The sequence below is a fragment of the Macrobrachium nipponense genome, chromosome 10, assembly GCF_015104395.2.
Source record: "Macrobrachium nipponense isolate FS-2020 chromosome 10, ASM1510439v2, whole genome shotgun sequence".
NCBI lineage: Eukaryota > Metazoa > Arthropoda > Malacostraca > Decapoda > Palaemonidae > Macrobrachium > Macrobrachium nipponense.
The window spans coordinates 94,937,181-94,955,213 of NC_087204.1; positions in this window are offsets into that span (position 1 = coordinate 94,937,181).

The following is an 18,033-nucleotide window of genomic DNA, read 5'->3' on the forward strand; positions in this document are numbered from 1 at the left end:
TATGATACCATAGTTATCAAAGTCATTAACAATATCTCTCTTTCTCTCTCTCTCTCTCTTTCTTGAAGCAAGCGAGCTTTCGTCTGGAGCTGAGGGTGGAGTGATCTTGGAGCGGTGTCCGTCCTCGTTTATATTTGGGTTGACAGCATGTGATCTACTATTGGCTGGTGGCGGTAGGTCTTCGTTTTCATTGGTGGCTTGAACCAGGTCTCAAGCCACTTTCCACGCGTTGATGGTTGCGATGCTGTAAGTCCTGCAGCCGCCTAGACCTCCTTAGCGGCGCGGTTACGTTGATGGGCGTTTCGCTACGCTGCGGGACGTCACGGCTAACTTGATTATGGTTGGCTGCAGGAGTATCTCGTTCGGGGGCGTTGTCTTCCGTGGAGTTGTCGTGCTCGGTGATGTCATTGTTGGTGGCAGGTCCTCTCATACTCGTAGGGAGGAGAAATTCTTCTTGCGTCGTATTTAGTGTGTGTTTTACTTGCTGGATGAGAAGCTCCTCCAGCATACGTAACCGACGGGCTGAAGTAGCCATTACTTTTAATAAAAATATTATTATTATTATTATTATTATTGATTATTATTATTATTATTATTATATTATATTATGGTGTGGAAATCCACATTGGTGTAAAAGTAAATATATATATATATATATATATATATATATATATATATATATATATTATAATTTATATATATATATATATATATATATATATATATATGTATTATATATATATATATAAATATATGTATATATTATATATATATATATATATATATATATATTTTATTTATTTTTTATTTATTTCTAAAATATATGTTTACATCTTCGCCACTGTGGATTTCTTCACCAGGTTATTATTATTATTATTATTATTATTATTATTATTATTATTATTATTATTATTATTATTATTATTATTATTTTCGCTCATGACACCCTAGAAATTTCTTATTCCTGTTTGATCATGGATAACATTGCCGGTTTCTTCCTATCTTAATTTAGTGTTTTTTTCCTCTTTCCAGTACTGCTTACTGCTGATAGTCGTTGGCCTAGGGGACGGAGGAGCAGGAATATGGTGCTTCTGCAGTGCGTCCCACAACCTGGGCGAGGTCTCCATCCCGTCAGGAACTCCTCTTGCAGTTTCTTCGTCCTCGCCCTTGTCGTCAGCAAGTGTGGACGACCCTTTGCAGAGGTTTCACCAGTGGTACGGCTCTGCCGACACATCACCTACACAGAAGCCCTCAACTCAGTTTCAGGAACAGGTGAGACTGGTCACAAATGTACAGGGTGTCCATATAGTCCCCAGTACCACATTACAAGTATTTATTGCTCAGAAACCATATAACACAGAGTAATGCAGTATTTTTGTAGAATGAAGTGGTCTGAATCTGAACTTGAGGAAATGTAGAACATTCCACAAAAAACTACATTACTCCATTTGGTATGGTTTCCGAGCAATAAATACTTGTAATGGTACTGGACTTTATGACACCCTGTATTTAGTATATTCATGACACTGAGCTGTTCAGATAGGTGAATGCCTTAGGGCTAGTCGGGTTGGGTTGGGTTTACCTAATATGAGTTTCGGCTCAGAGGTAATGGCGAATATTTGTGAAATGAGGAAAGATAGCTTATTTCTCTTGAAGGTCCTTTGATCACTAGTGATTGACGATGTTAAGTATGGTGGTTATACGCAAAAAAAAAAAAAATGAAGAGCAAATCATGTTACGTCATAACGAGAATCATATGGAAGGTTGGTGTTAATTACCGTGTATGCGTAGAATACAGTTTTTCCCAGTTACCGTAAATATTAGGGATTTTTTAGACGTTTATCGTACTATAAGATTAAAAGTAACGAATGTAAAAAATGAAGAAAAAAAAATTCATGAAAAAAATTCAAGGATTTTCCCAACCTTAGCTTCATTTAGACATTTCCCTTCTGCTGGGAGAGAGAGAGAGAGAGAGAGAGAGAGAGAGAGAGAGAGAGAGAGAGAGAGAGAGAGAGAGAGAGTTAAGATGAAATGAAGGCCTTAAAAAGAAATGTTTTCATTAATGAGACTCCGAGGAACTCCAGTTAACATGTCTCTTATTTTAAAATGTGTAGAGGGCTTTAATTATAACTTTGCCTCCTTCAGAAGTACTGGGACTGAGGCTTTTAATCTCTTCTTTTATTTATTTTTTTTTCTTTTGTCTTTTCGGAGAGAAAGAGAGTTCTGGGAAAAGCAATCACATAATGCTTATCTCCACCCATTGACGTGATTAAGAGACGAAATAGCATCATTACAGTAATGAAAATGCTCGTATAAAAAAGAATGAACAAATGCTGGTGATGTTAACAAGAATCAAGATATTATATATATATATATATATATATATATATATATATAATATATATATATATATATATATATATATATATGTATCCTAAGTATAAAAGGCACATAAACACACTCTGGTTTAAAGCTTTTATACTTGAGACGTATCCTGTTTTAACAGAAGAATTAATTTAACTTATTATATATATATATATATATATATATATATATATATATATATATATATATATATATATCGGCACATATTTTTGTGACTCGTTCATGGTGATAGAAGATACCGTATTTCCTTACTCATTTCAACTGAAATTTACTCTGAAACCGTTGGTCATTTATGACAATTGTTATTCGTGTCACTGAAAATCACGATTCGTTGAGGACTTTCACCAAGATTCGTGAATCTCGTATCGAATGAATTATGTCGATGGTCGTGAACTGTTTTATGAATTTCTTTGAATATCATTACTTGAATTATCAATGTAATTTATTATCTGTAATAAATAAAAAAAAAAGTGTATTTTCATAATTGAGTTATGAATCATGATTCACGTATGCTTTCCCTTAGTGGGATAGTGCCGTCAGTGTACCTCACGGGGTGCACTGTAGGCATTACTAAATGTTCTTTGCAACCCCTTTCATTCCTTTTACTGTACCTCCATTCATATTCTCTTTCTTCCATCCTGCTATCCACCCTCTCCTAACAATCCTTTCATAGTGCAACTGCTTTGAGGTTTTCCTCCTCTGATACACCTTTCAGATCTACCTGCCCTCAATTTCCTTTCCAGAGCTGAATGATCTCATAGGTCCCAGTGCTTGGTCTTTGGCCTAAATTCTATATTCCATTCAATTCAATATGCTCTCTCACCAGGAGGAATCCAGTTCATGTATAACTTGTAGTGAACTTCATTCTTTTATCGTTCATATCCAACTTCCTCATCCTTCGTTTTATTTCTTAGGTTTTTCATCCACATTATTCAAGCTTAAAAAGATCTTCATTGGACGAGTGGGTTACATGCTCGCCTACCGATTCGGTAGCCGCGAGTTCGATTCTCCGCGCTGCTAACGTGGAATCAGAGGAATTTATTTCTGGTGATTAGAAATTCATTTCTCGCTATAATGTGGTTCGGATCTCACAATAAGCTGTAGGTTCCCGTTGCTCAGTAACCAATTGGTTCCTAGCCACACGTAAAAAATATCTAATCCTTCGGCCCAGCACTAGGAGAGCTGTTAACCGACTCAGGGGTGTTGTTAAACTAAGATATATTTAACTTAACTTATTCAAGATTAAAGACAAAAAGAAACAAATAAAAAAAAAATGCGTCGAAGTTTCTCGGTGCAGTCGAGTTGTCTGTACGGCGTATAATACTGTATGAAACTCTCACCCACGGCCCATAAAACTCTCAGACGCGCCTCATAAAACTTTCAGTCTCGGCCTGGTGTAAAATAAAAACTACTGAGACTAGAATGCTGCAATTTGGTATGTTTGATTATTAGATAATGAATGATTAACGTACCAATTTCCAGCCCAGTAGCCTCAGCAGTTTTTAAGATCCGAGGGCGGACGGCCAAAGTACGGACAAACAGGCAAAGCCATCTCAATAGTCGTCTTTTACAGTACAGCACAAAGCTGGCAAAGCGCCTCAGTGGCGTGATCGGCATGGTCTTGACCTGCCACCTCAGTGGCCGCGAGTTCGATTCTCGGGCATTCCATCGAGGAGTTAGAGATGTGTCTTTCTGGTGAAAGAAGTTCACTTTCGACGTGGTTCGGAAGTCAAGTCAAGCCGTTGGTCCCGTTGCTGAATAATCACTGGTTTCATGCAGCGTAAAAATACCCTATAAAACAAACAAAACTGGCAAACAAACAGAACAAACGTGTCAGGACAAATACATCCATAGAGACATCTAGTTATGTTTTTCCCTTTTTTTATTTAAAGCTCTCGAAGAAACAGAAGGAGTATAGTAGATAGAGCCTCGGAGCGTCTTCCTCCCCCGGAGACAAATATTTACATGATCTCTGGGTATCTCGTTTCGGGGGGGGGGGGGGGGGGCCTCTTGTTTATCTCCTGCTCCGTCTTCCCTTCTTTTATCTCTTATCGGAGACGGGGGGCAACCTGGTCGTAGGAGCTGCGTACGCACATGTTCTTCACACGCGTTTGTATCGGTGTATTGTCTGTTGGTGTAATTCGTGTATAGGAGACAGTATGTATTAGGCATAATGTAACCAGCATAAAGATATATATATATATATATATATATATATATATATATATATATATATATATATATATATATATATATATGGATGTGAACAGATGAGAACGTATTTTACAGAAATAAATTTCTGACTCACGTCGGGATCGAACCCCGGTCTTTCGAGTGGGTGGCCGGGGCGTGAGTAATTCCTCTTGTGTGGATTAAATGCCAACGCCCCCAGACTCCCACTCGCGAAGGTGAGGTTCGATTCCAATGTGAGTCAGAAACAATGAAGTCGAAACCGGTCAGGACTTACACCCCCGCTGCCTCTTATTTCTCTCCTGTAAATATAATATAATATAATATGTATATATATATATATATATATATATATATATATATATATATATATATATATATATGTGTGTGTGTGTGTGTGTGTGTGTGTGTGTGTGTGTGTGTGTTGTGTGTATTTGCAAGCATATCTCCACTTCTGTTCCTGTTAAGAAGTATTAACTGAAGGGGGGAATTCAATAATGCGAATCGCCTGTACATAAAGTTCCCTCAACCTTGGCGTCTTTTTATATACTTACTAAGAATCCATTATACTCTCTTACACGGCGCCTCTTCCATCCTTTAAAACAACACTTTCGGTTTTCAAATTCCTTGTCATCTTTCCCAAAGAAGCTTTCGAATTAACCTTCCTTTTTGTCTCCCTTTGATCCTTGTACGTGTATGTCGTATACATTTCGGAACATGATAAATCATTTTGGTATTAGCCGTAGAGAGTAAAAATCTTCTATGGACAACTCACTTCATCGCAATGACAGTTTGATATGAATTACAATGAGAGAGAGAGAGAAAACATTCTTATCTGTATGGTATTAGGTTAACGAAGAGTTCTGTGAATTCCATTTTATAGCGGATAAGTTTAGACGGGCGTAATTGGAGATGAGTTTCTGAAGCCTGTATTTCTACTTCAGTGATCATGACAGCTAATAAAGAGTTCTTCGAGAAGATAATTATTCTTTCTGATTGAATGTCTTGATGAAGTTATATGCGTATGTACCTCTTTGCTATGGGCAGGTAATATCTTTTACGAGATGGTTTTAAAACAAATTTACAAAACGTAAGAGTCGAATGTATATTGGAAAATAGATGGGCAAGGTAAAGGAGTAGTATTTCCATGTTTATAAAACCTGTATAGCGTATATGCCATTCATGAATACACATGTCACCCCTGAGTTAACCGTCTCCAATTTTATAGATCACCTTCATTATTATTATCAATATTTTGAGATCACCTTCATTATTATTATTAATATTTTGAGATCATCATCATCATCATCATTTATTATTTATTATTCATTATTCATTATTTATTTTATTTATCATTTATTATTATTATTATTATTTTTTTTTTTTTTTGCTCTATCACAGTCCTCCAATTCGACTGGGTGGTATTTATAGTGTGGGGTTCCGGGTTGCATCCTGCCTCCTTAGGAGTCCATCACTTTTCTTACTATGTGTGCCGTTTCTAGGATCACACTCTTCTGCATGAGGCCCGGAGCTACTTCAGCCTCTAGTTTTTCCAGATTCCTTTTCAGGGATCTTGGGATCGTGCCTAGTGCTCCTATGATTATGGCACGATTTCCACTGGCATATCCCATATCCTTCTTATTTCTATTTTCAGATCTTGATACTTATACCATTTATTATTATTATTATTATTATTATTATTATTATTATTATTATTATTATTATTATTATTATTATTATTATTATTATTATTATTATATAAGACTGCTGGACCTTGACCCAGGCTGACAACCTACACATCTCTTGAAAAAGGGCCACAGATAGGGCCTGAAGTATTAGTGTGTTGAGTAAAATAAATGTAAATACTTATAAGTAACACGCTTTACACAGAAATTTTGTTTTTTTTAATTGTTGTTATTTATTATTATTATTGATTATTATTATTATTATTATTATTATTATTATTATTATTATTATTAGTTATTATTATTATTATTATATTATTATATATATAATTATGTTATTATAATTATATTATTATAATTATGTTATTGTAATTATATTTAATTAATATTATAGATTATTATATATTATTACATATTATAATAAGATTGTAAATTCTTATTATTAATTATTAATAATTCTAATAATTCTAATTTAATTCTAATTATTTATTATTATTATTATTATTATTATTATTATTGTTATTATTATTATTATTATTATTATTATTATTATTATTATTATTATTATTGACAATAGACATTATGACATTCCTATGCTGAATGTCCTCGTATTCAGTGGTAGATACTTAAGCTTATATATGGCCTTAGCTAACACTCAGTAAGAAGCATAATAAGAATAATATTCCACTAAAATAAAATATCCACTCTCTGCAAAACACGTGGTCGGGTGAACGAAACTCAACAGTCACTTTAGATTATAATTAGTAAGTTACTTATTATTATAAAAATAACACAAAACAATAATCAATATAACAAAGCACTTCACTTTAAACATTTGGTAAGTAACACCATAATTGAACATTATTAAACTTAATATCTAAATTATATAATCACCAAGATAAACTAGATAGCGCCACAAACACTGTCTTCGATAGAAGAAGAATACACCTTATTTAACAAGAGGGTGGAAGTACCCAAGTAAACAAAACTAAGGATATCAAGGAGGTGTAATAGGAATAGAGACTTAGAACAAGACAAAGTTGAAGGAAAAGTGAAGGAGCAATCAACAGATGACGTGCGTACGGGAAGTTAAAGAGAAAGTAATAAAGACATAAGACTAATTATATACAATATCAATCCTAGTGGAACGAAAACTTGACAACATTTACATAAAACCAACAAAAACCACACTGACTTGTTAAGCAGGCTTCCAGCAGTTAATTAAAGTCTCCATGTACGACGCAGACCAATCAGAGCCAAGACAAAGGAGGAGAGATAAAGTGTGACACCCTGACGTCAAAGCAGATTATGGACGCTGACATCGTGCAAAGCTTTAAGGGAGGCGGCCACAGATACCAAAGATGAAAAGATAGAGTCCCTTTTGTAGGAAAGGTTCGAGGAAGATGTCCAATTAGGACTTTTTCCTGCGTTGGATCAGATCACAATTTCTTTTTTGATATGAGCAATTTTTTTTCAAGGAGATATGCTCTAGGATGCTGATGACATCTGTAGAGAACAGTTGATTCAGTCCGCTGGACTAGTAAGCCCTATGAGAGCTGAAAGTCAGCTCAGTGATCTGGTCAAACTTTAATAATAATAATAATAATAATAATAATAATAATAATAATAATAATAATTAATAAAAGTATAGCGCCTCAGTGACTTGTGGTCGGTTTGGTCTTGGCGAATTCGACTCTCGGGCATTCCGTTGCGGAATCAGAGATGTGTATTTTTGGTGATAGAAGTCCACTCTCGACGTGGTTCGGAAGTCACGTAAAGCCGTTGGTCCCGTTGCTAAATAACAACTGGTTCCATGCAACGTAAAAAACACCATTCAAACTAGAGAAAACGGTTTCACAAACAAGGCTTCTTATATCTACAGATAGAAGAGGTTTTGTCCTGTCAAAAGTTGAAGGGGTTCAAGCGCTCCAGTAAAAGGTCCTAGGCTTTGGTGAAACCAAGTATTGCCGCTTATTTGGGATCATTAAGTTTACTGGGAGGAGCGAAGAGTCCCACAGAGCTTCCAAAACAGTTTCATATTATTATGAAGAATTAAAACAAAATTTGTTTGAGAGAAGACAGTCTTGTCGAGCCTGGAATGGAAAGTGTACATGTTTTCACATTATTACTGATTATTATTGTTTATACTGATGCCATGTTACTGCTACTGTTACTGTTAATATTATTATTACTGGGTAGCTTTTTTTTAACCAAAAACGTGGTTTGTTATAAAAACATGCCAATCTGCAATGCGGTTCTTTAACTCGCACTAAAACGTCACAGCTTATTTTTTACTTTCCACATTCCAGAATGAAGACAGTGCTCAGGACTTTATATTTACTCCACTGCAAAGGAGTAGTGCCTCCTTTCTTCAGTTTTGCTGTCAACCGCTCCAACGCCCTCTTTTCGCTGCCATAGGCGCTGAAGTGCCCTAGTGCATGACTTTATAGCCTGATTTTCATATATCAAACTCAACTCAGTTTCTCTGAAAAGGTCACAATGTTGGCATAACGAAACACCAGTTTAATTTGCAAACTTGAGTGCTTTGTTCAAATTGCCCAGTAACTCCAAATTTTGACGTATGAATAAAGAAAGTATGGATAAAAACAGATAGCGACGAATTATAAATATGACTTGTAATGGAATTCAATTATAATCGTCCAAAGAATTTTCATATTTTATACCTGCGTCACTAACAACAGATTAAAAGAGAAAAGAGAAAAAATATTTCTCAGCCTCTGTCAAAGTAATGAGGATTATATGAGTCTGTGATATCTTGACTCCCGTGTTGCCATGACGACATCTCCCAAATGGCCAACGCTGTTTTCATTTTCCTTCCAGCTCGCGTGTTGTGGGATGACAGGACCTAATGATTACGTCACGAGCTACTGGCATCATGTTTTACTCCCCTCCCAGGGAAGACCGTACTTCCACCGTCATGCTGTTTTCGGAATCTGTCCTCCTCCGTGAGTGTTTTGGTGGCATTCGATTGTTCCTTCTCTCTCTCTCTCTCTCTCTCTCTCTCTCTCTCTCTCTCTCTCTCTCTCTCTCTCAGATTGGAGGATGCAAAGTATACCGGAAGATGCATTAGCAATTCTCTGGTAGACATTGGAGGTGCCTCACACTGAGGGACATGGGGCAACCCGAACGAGCTGTAAGGTAAGGTAAGGTCTCTCTCTCTCTCTCTCTCTCTCTCTCTCTCGTCTCTCTCTCTCTTCTCCTCCCCCTCTTCGTCCTTCCTTCATGCTGGGCCATCTCTTCTCTCTCTCTCTCTCTCTCTCTCTTTCCTAGATAGTGACCCCCGACAAAGATCGGGAGTCGTCATCTAAGAGTAATATTTCTTGGGGCCATTATCTTTAAGATATTTAAAGTCTTTTGTTTATATTTTTACGGTTATCCCCAACTGTCTTGTACTTAATAAACCGCAAAGGTGGAACAAACCTGGTTAAATAAGACCTTTGGCGGTCACTACCTAGGAAAGATCCATATAGTGTAATATATTCATGTATATTATACACTTTTTTAGTATATTTTATCTGTTAACATAGAGAATATCCAGTATATTTGATGTGAAACTGCGAAATTAACATAAGAAAATATCCAGTATATATAATGTGAAACTGCAGAAATTTCATATACATAGGGTGTTATGTGAGAGAAAAGTATAGAATTTTAAGTCAGACTACAACAATATTACTTACGTGGTCGAGTTTTGCCTTGGTAAAATTTTGTAAGATTGTCTTATGATAATTGACGTTCGTAAAACAATGCCACTGGAAATAGAAACCTTTTTGGTTTTTAGACGAGAAATTCTGCAGATATCATTGCTTTAAAGCAGAGAGAGCAACCCTAGTCCACTCCACATCAGCCGCGGATGGGATTATTTCCACGAAGATTTTATAGGAGATCATTTGAGCGTAGTGGAGAACAAAAGAAACATTATCTGGCGTAGTTATTGGTAGCCGTGAATTTCAAAACTCAGCTTTTTCAAAGCTGATGTAAACTTAGCCTCTTAGTTTTTGGCGATAACTTGACCATCTACTATAGTAGTTTCATATCGCTGTGCATCTGATGTCTAGGCCAGTCCCGTTAACGACGATCCTGATTGGCTGTTGATAAGCCAATCACGGGGCTGGAAACTCTCAGCCTCTCGAGAGAGTTCACATAGCCAGGATGTAGATGTATGTTCCACCTCTCCTGTGGGATACTTTTGACAGATGTATCCCTCAGGAGAGGTAGAACAAAACATCCTGCCTATGTAAACTCTCGAGAGAGACTGAGTTTCCAGCCCAGTGATTGGCTTATCAACAGCCAATCAGGAGCGTCGTAAGGGACTGGCTTAGACATCAAATGCTGATGTGAATCTACCATAGTTTTTCTTTTACTTGTTTTTATCGTGTTCTCAACCATCATTACATCAAGAGAAATTACTGTTCGCTCAGAGTATTTTCTCGGAATCTTATTACTCTCTAACTTTTCCCTTCTTCCATCTTTCTGGTTTGCCTCTTTATATCGTCTGTGATCAGTAATTCTTCGTTCTTTGTCTTCTCTCGTCTTCACCCTCTTTCCATTTCCTCTTTCGTTTTTCCGCTGTCAGTTCGCCTGTATTTTCTTCTCTTTTCCAATTCCTCCTCCCTTTCCGCCTCCCTTTCCCATATTTCATCCTCCTAGCTCATCATTCTCTCATATTCCTCATCCTTATCCTCCATTTCACCTATATCTCAAGTCCTCTATCCTCCGCCATTAATTCTTCATTCTCTCTTGTTCCGCATCCTTATCCTCCTTACCTCCTCTATCAAGCAATTACCATTCGATTCTTTCGTTGCAGGCAGCTTCTTCCTTCGCAGACGTCAATGCGAGGGCACCTACAGCTGGCCCCACCATCCAGGTAAGCTGCTGCTGCCCTCCGATTTTAATAAATAATGGGTCACCAAGAGGTCTGAGAGCTAAGTGTTAAGTGATTACTGCAATGACTCTCACGGCTGTCAGATTAGCATCTGATTATATATATTTTTTTTCCATACGGTTTCTTGATTGATCACTGCCATTTTTTTCGTAATGGATGATTTCGTTATTATTATTATTATTATTATATTATTATTATTATTATTATTATTATTGTTGTTGTTGTTGTTGTTGTTGTTCTTGTTGTTGTAGTCAACATCATAATTACAGTCTTTGCTGTTGTTGATAAGTTTTGTAACGAGCAGTTACATATTAGTTTCGTAATTGTTTCGATACCATTACAGATTAAGTAATGTAATGGCACCCTGGCAGCAGTTACGGTCTTTGCTCTCTGTTTCTATGTAAATTGGTTTTTAATTGTTCCTTTTATGAACCGTGTCATAAACACTATTATAGAATTACATCAATCTACTTTTAGAATCCGAATATTGATTTAGAATGATATCAAAGGTACTTTAGAATCCGAAAATTACTTTAGAATGTTATCAAGCTACTTTAGAATTCGAAAATTGCTTTAGAACGGTATCAAGCTACTTTAGAATCCGAAAATTACTTTAGAATAATATCAAGCTATTTTAGAATCCTAAAATTACTTTAGAACGATATGAAGCTACTTTAGATCCGAAAATACTTAGAATGATATCGAGCTACTTTACAATCCGAAAATTAATTTAGAATTATATTAAGCTACTTTAGAATCCTAAAAATACTTTAGAATTAACTCAAGCTGCTTTAGAATCCGAATATTACTTCAGAATGATATCGAGTTACTTTAGAATCCGAAAATTACTTTAGAACGATATCAAGCTACTTTAGAATCCGAAAATTACTTTAGGATGATATCGAGCTACTTTAGAATCCGAAAATTAATTTAGAATTATATTAAGTTACTTTAGATCCCCCCCGAAAATTACTAAGAACGAAATCAAGCTACTTTAGAATCCGAAAAATTACTTTCGAACGATGTCAAGCTACTTTAGAATCCGAAAATTATTTTGGAATTATATCAAGCTACTTTAGAATCCAAAAATTACTTTACAATTATATCGAGCTACTTTAGAATCCTAAAATTACTTTGAGAACGATATCAAGCTACTTTTGAATCCGAAATTACTTTAGAATATCGAGCTACTTTAGAATCCGAAAATTACTTTAAAACGATATGTCGCTACTTTAGAATCCGAAAATTACTTTAGAATGTATCGAGCTACTTTAGAATCGGAAAATTAATTTAGAATTATATTAAGCTACTTTAGAATCCTAAAATTACTTTAGAATGGTGTCAAGCTACTTTAGAATCAGAAAATTACTTTAGAATGATATCAAGCTACTTCAGAATCCGAAAATTAATTTAGAATTATATTAAGCTATTTTAGAATCCTAAAATTACTTTAGAATGGTGTCAAGTTACTTTAAAAACCGAAAATTACTTTAGATGATATCAAGCTACTTCAGAATCCGAAAATTAATTTAGAATTATATTAAGCTACTTTAGAATCCTAAAATTACTTTAGAATTATATCAAGCTACTTCAGAATCCGAAAATTAATTTAGAATTTTACTAAGCTACATTAGAATCCGAAAATTACACTTAAAACTATATCAAGTTACTTTTAGAATCCGAAAATTGACTTTAGAATGATATCAAGTTACTTTAGAATCCGAAAATTACTTTAGAATGATATCAAGTTACTGTAGAATCAGGATAATTTTACTGCCTTTTCGAAGAACAGATACAATACACTGACGAAGTAGGTCACCCCCCCCCACCCCCCCCCCCCCCACCTCGCCCTCCCTCCACCCCCTGAAAAAAACATGATAATCATCCTAGACAACCAGTCAGTTCCCCCCCCCCCCCCCCCCCCCCCCCCCCCCCCCCCCCCCCCCCCCCCCCCCCCCCACCCCCCCCCCCCCCCCCCCCCCCCCCCCGCCCCACAATCCCCGTTACAAGTCTGAGAATCCATAACAGGTGGCACAGAGGCCTCTGGGCCTATTTTGTGTTCAAATTTCACAGAACCAGCTGAGTTCAGTGAAAAGTGAGAAGGAGGACCAGCTGTCTTCGCTAAATCGGGAATTACAGAAGAACGGTCTCTTGGTTTTTCTGTGCCAATCTCCTCTTTGTACGTTTTAACCCCCGCCCTCCCCCCGCCTCGTCGAGTCGTGAGAGGGGCTTGATGTGCTTTTGTTTTTTTATAAGAAACAGTCTGGCAGTTATTATTGTTATTATTATTATTTTTATTATTATTATTATTATTATTACCTGGGAAGAAGATAACAAAGATTGATGTATTATTATTATTATTATTATTATTATTATTATTATTATTATTATTATTATTATTATTGAACTAAGAAACGAGGCTATAATATTGACAATTAAAAACGGCAGTAGTGTTGAAAGTATAATTTTTGTACAAGGTTAAAAATGACTAGTCAATTTTAACCTTGTACAAAAAATATATTTTTAACACTACTTATTAGGCTTTTTAATTGTCATTATTATTATTATTATACGCGGAAAGGAGATAAAGATTAAGAGAGCAACATTATTATAATTATTATTATTATTATTACGTGGGAAAGAGAGAAAGCAAGCCGAAGAGAATAACAATGAATAAACATATACAGATAAGTTCTCAGACAAATGGAGACGTGCGCTAACACCAGCGTAAGTCAGAAAAGACAAAACAAACAAGAAGGGATAATCCAGATTGTGGAGCTGTCTTGAGTAACACTAGAAGCCTGTGTATAGAGGTAATTTTTTGTATGTTTTTTGATACTCTATGGGATTTTTTATTCTATATATGCTTTATATTCGTGCGCGCGTGCACCACCACGCGCGCTTATATGTCACTTTTATTATTAAGAAGAGTTATTGTTAAGGTGTCTTAAACCCAAGATTTGATATATTTACATAACAGCTTTCCACTTGCGTGATTTATAGCCAGAATTTTGCATTGGATACTCTTTTCATTTGCATTTACTAAAGTAGTTTTCATTTATTTATTCGTCTTTTTGACTTTGATCCTTGTGTAATTCTTGATCCTTTTATAATTCTTGATCTGTTTTTGAATACATGCGTATACTGCATCGGACGACGGAGGAAGGAGACATCCCAGAATCCATCCAATGTGGTATATTGTGCCGACGTTTCAGGACCAGGTGTCCCATTTTCAAAGCTGCAAATTAAAAAGAACAGCAGAATTAAAAATAGACGCTGATTAAAACATGATGAAAAGTTATTTTCAACACGAAGGGCGGTACACAGAAGGGAACGGCGATTAACGGGTAGTGTTAAAGGCAAAAGCTGTGTCATCATCCTATCTTATCGTACCATTGTTCTACCCATTGGAGTGCTGCGTCGTTTGCTGTTCTTAGATCCATGTCCGGACAAGTGGTCCCTAGTGGTGGGCAACTACACAAGAGTGACTCATATTTTGGATTAGTTCCCCACAGAACTGAGTGACAGTCATGGACGGGTCCGTTTTTGTTCCAACGGAAACTCAAGAGAGGTACAGAGGAATTGACGTGGACCGAGTAGTTTAACTGGGGAACCAGTTGTTTAATAAGAGGAGATTCGAGTATTGACAATTGGTGTTCGTTTGGAGCTTTGCCTATTATTTTTGAAATCCTTGTAGTTGATGTTGTATTTTAATTTTTTCCCCGTGGTTTCTAAAGGGCCTGTCCACACTAGGAAACATTGTTTGCAAATACCTTTTTCCGCATATTTGTTTCCCGTCCAGAATGGAAAATATTTAGTGTTTCTGTGTGTATAATGCAATTTATAAACACCACCCAAAAAAAAAAAAAAAAAAAAAAAAAAATGGGTTTTAAAAATAATGTATGTTATAGATTTTACATATATATTATATATATAGATATATTATATAATATATATATACATTGCATATATGTATATATATATATATATATATAATATTATAATATTATATTACATGGATAGTGTATAGTAACACATGTACAATGTATGTATGTATGTATTATTTTCAATTCCGCCTGAAGCAAGTCAGCATGACACGCTCCTTTTTCTAAAAACGTCCTCACCCACCTTCTCTTTTTTTCTTTCTCTTACCCCTCCTCGAGGGCATTAAAATAGCCAAGTAGAATACAGAGGCTAATGCACCGACAAGCATCCTGACGACAACTGAGGTCTGGACAGGAAACATTGTTTGCAGTTTGCAAACTGTTTGCGAACACTGTTTGCAAATAATGTTTCCTAGTGTGGACAGGAGGCCTTTAATACAGGAAAATTCAGGGTTTGATAGTTTGACGCCCGTACGATAGCTAACGCGAGATGAGAATCCAATCTTACTTGCAACAACCTCCGAGTGGAGCCCACCTACTTCCCCCAGGTCACATCTGGGGCAATGAAACAAGTACATGACTCACGAGGTTCATCAAGGAAGCAGACTCTCTTGATTAGTCAACAAAGACTTAATGGCCATTGGATGACGAGGTATCATAGTTTTAAATCGACTGACGGTAGGTGTTTGCCTATGATAAGAATCAGTTCTTCTTGACCCAAGTGTCTGCCTTGGTCCTCAAACGTCAGCACCTTAAATCAAATTGAATGGATTCTGGGATCTCTCCTTCCTCCTTTGTTCCGATGCTGTTTCTTAGGTGTTAAGCAACCACCTTCAACTTTAGTGTATATGTTTATTTATATGAATAACTTGATCACGAAATGTATAAAACGTGATGCTATGTATAAATAAAGGTTTTTGCCACGAAGGAAAAACCTCTTAGTTATGTATATATACTATAGAGAATATATATATAGTAATCATATATAGATAATATTCTATATATTAGATATATATATAGAGATATAGATATAATATACATATATATATAAGAATATATATATAGATATATAATAGATATATATAGTATATACAGTAGATATATATATATTAGATATAATAATAGATATCTATATATAATATAGATCTATATATATATAGATTTATATATATATATATATATATATATATATATTATAGATATATATATATATTATATATAATATATATATATATATATAATTGATTCAGTTATAAAACTTTGTATTTATGGTGTTGGAAAAAGCGTTAACCGTCTATCGGTTTGCTCATCAGAAAAAATAAAAGTCACAAACGTTTTTATAGGCTGCAAAAATAAAAACGTTTTTGTTTTTCAGGGGTGTCTGGAGATAAGCCTTCAATGATCGCATCGGATTATTTCAGGGCGGGAACGATCCTCATCATCGTCAGTGTTTTACAGGTAAGAATGCGATTTTAACTTTCTCTACAATATACACGCGCGAGTACACATGCGCTTGCGTGCGAAGACATACGCCGACAAACAATTGTGCCTGCCCGTTTCTGTAACATATTAAACTTTTTTTTTGTGTGGGTAATTGAAATTTTGCATTTTAAGCATAAGGGTCTTGAAAGTTTCAGAAGAAGAATAAGAATGGCATCACTCCTAAGAATAGTAGCAACTACTGTAAGCACCATGATGCTTTTATTACAAAACATGCATAAAATGCGGCGATGTTTCTTTGGCGCAATCGAGATTTCTGTACAGGGTATAATGCTGAATGAAACTGTCAGCCGTCCGTGGTGGCTTGTGTTGTTGCGTTGCCAGATGCACGATCATGGCTATCTTGAACCTGAAATAAAACAAAAACTACAGAGGCTAGAGGGCTGCAATTTGGTATGTTTGATGATTGGAGGGTGGATGATCAACATACCAATTTGCAGCCCTCTAGTCTCAGTAGTTTTCAAGATCTGAGGGTGGACAGAACAAGTGCGGACGGACAGCAAAACCATCTTAGTAGTTTTCTTTCACAGAAAAACTGAAAAGGAGCTGTTGAAGTGTGAGGATACAACTGTCTCCTGTGATCATGAATCTTTTTCCGCCTAAAATATTGTACAGATAATAATTGAAAAGAAAAATGTGATTAAAACAGCTTCTAGTCGTGATAAGGAAAAGCTTAATCTGGTCGAGTTTGATGAACCCTCGATCTTCTCAGTTTAAAAAAAAAACGACGAAATTAATTACGGTTTTTATTTTTTTATTTAATTATTTATTTATTTATTCTTTTTGGCGTTGATACCAGGATATCACTGATTCCTCTCAGATCCACAAGTGGCTCGAAAAAGAAGTAAACTGAAATGAACACACGAGCCTGGAAACTCCGTAGTCTATAGAAAGGTTATGATGATAAATGTGATACTTTCCGTTTGAGATAAGGATTAAAAATCTTTATTTTCATGAATATGAAGAAACAAACTGAATTCAAAATGATGAATTTGCTTCGGCACGTGAAGACTGAATAGGAGAAGTATTCATTTCGAAAACACGTATGAGTAAATGAATGGTCACAAAAAATAATATTAAAAGTAAATTAATGAATAAACCAAACATGTAAATCATCTTTATTGGCTACGTTCATGTAGGCTTCAGCCAGGCGAGGTTGAAGCCAGTTTTTCGTCCAGAAGTAATCATATTTATGACGCAGAGGGGGATATGAGTCGACTTTTAATCTTTCCTCTCCAGTTATCATCTTTCCATTAGAGTAATCGTTCCTGAATCTAGAAACTTTTCTCTGTTGTGGAAGACGATTAAGCGGAGAACTTTTACAATTAGTTGTCAACCAGATTTATGTAAGCTTGCGTAGGTGTTCTGTTGCTGTCAACGAAAAGCTAAATTTACGGTTTCGTTTAAATAGTTTAAGAAAGCGTATGAGTACATGACAGATTTATTTTAATATTTTTTTGATTATTTATTAATTTTCTCCAAT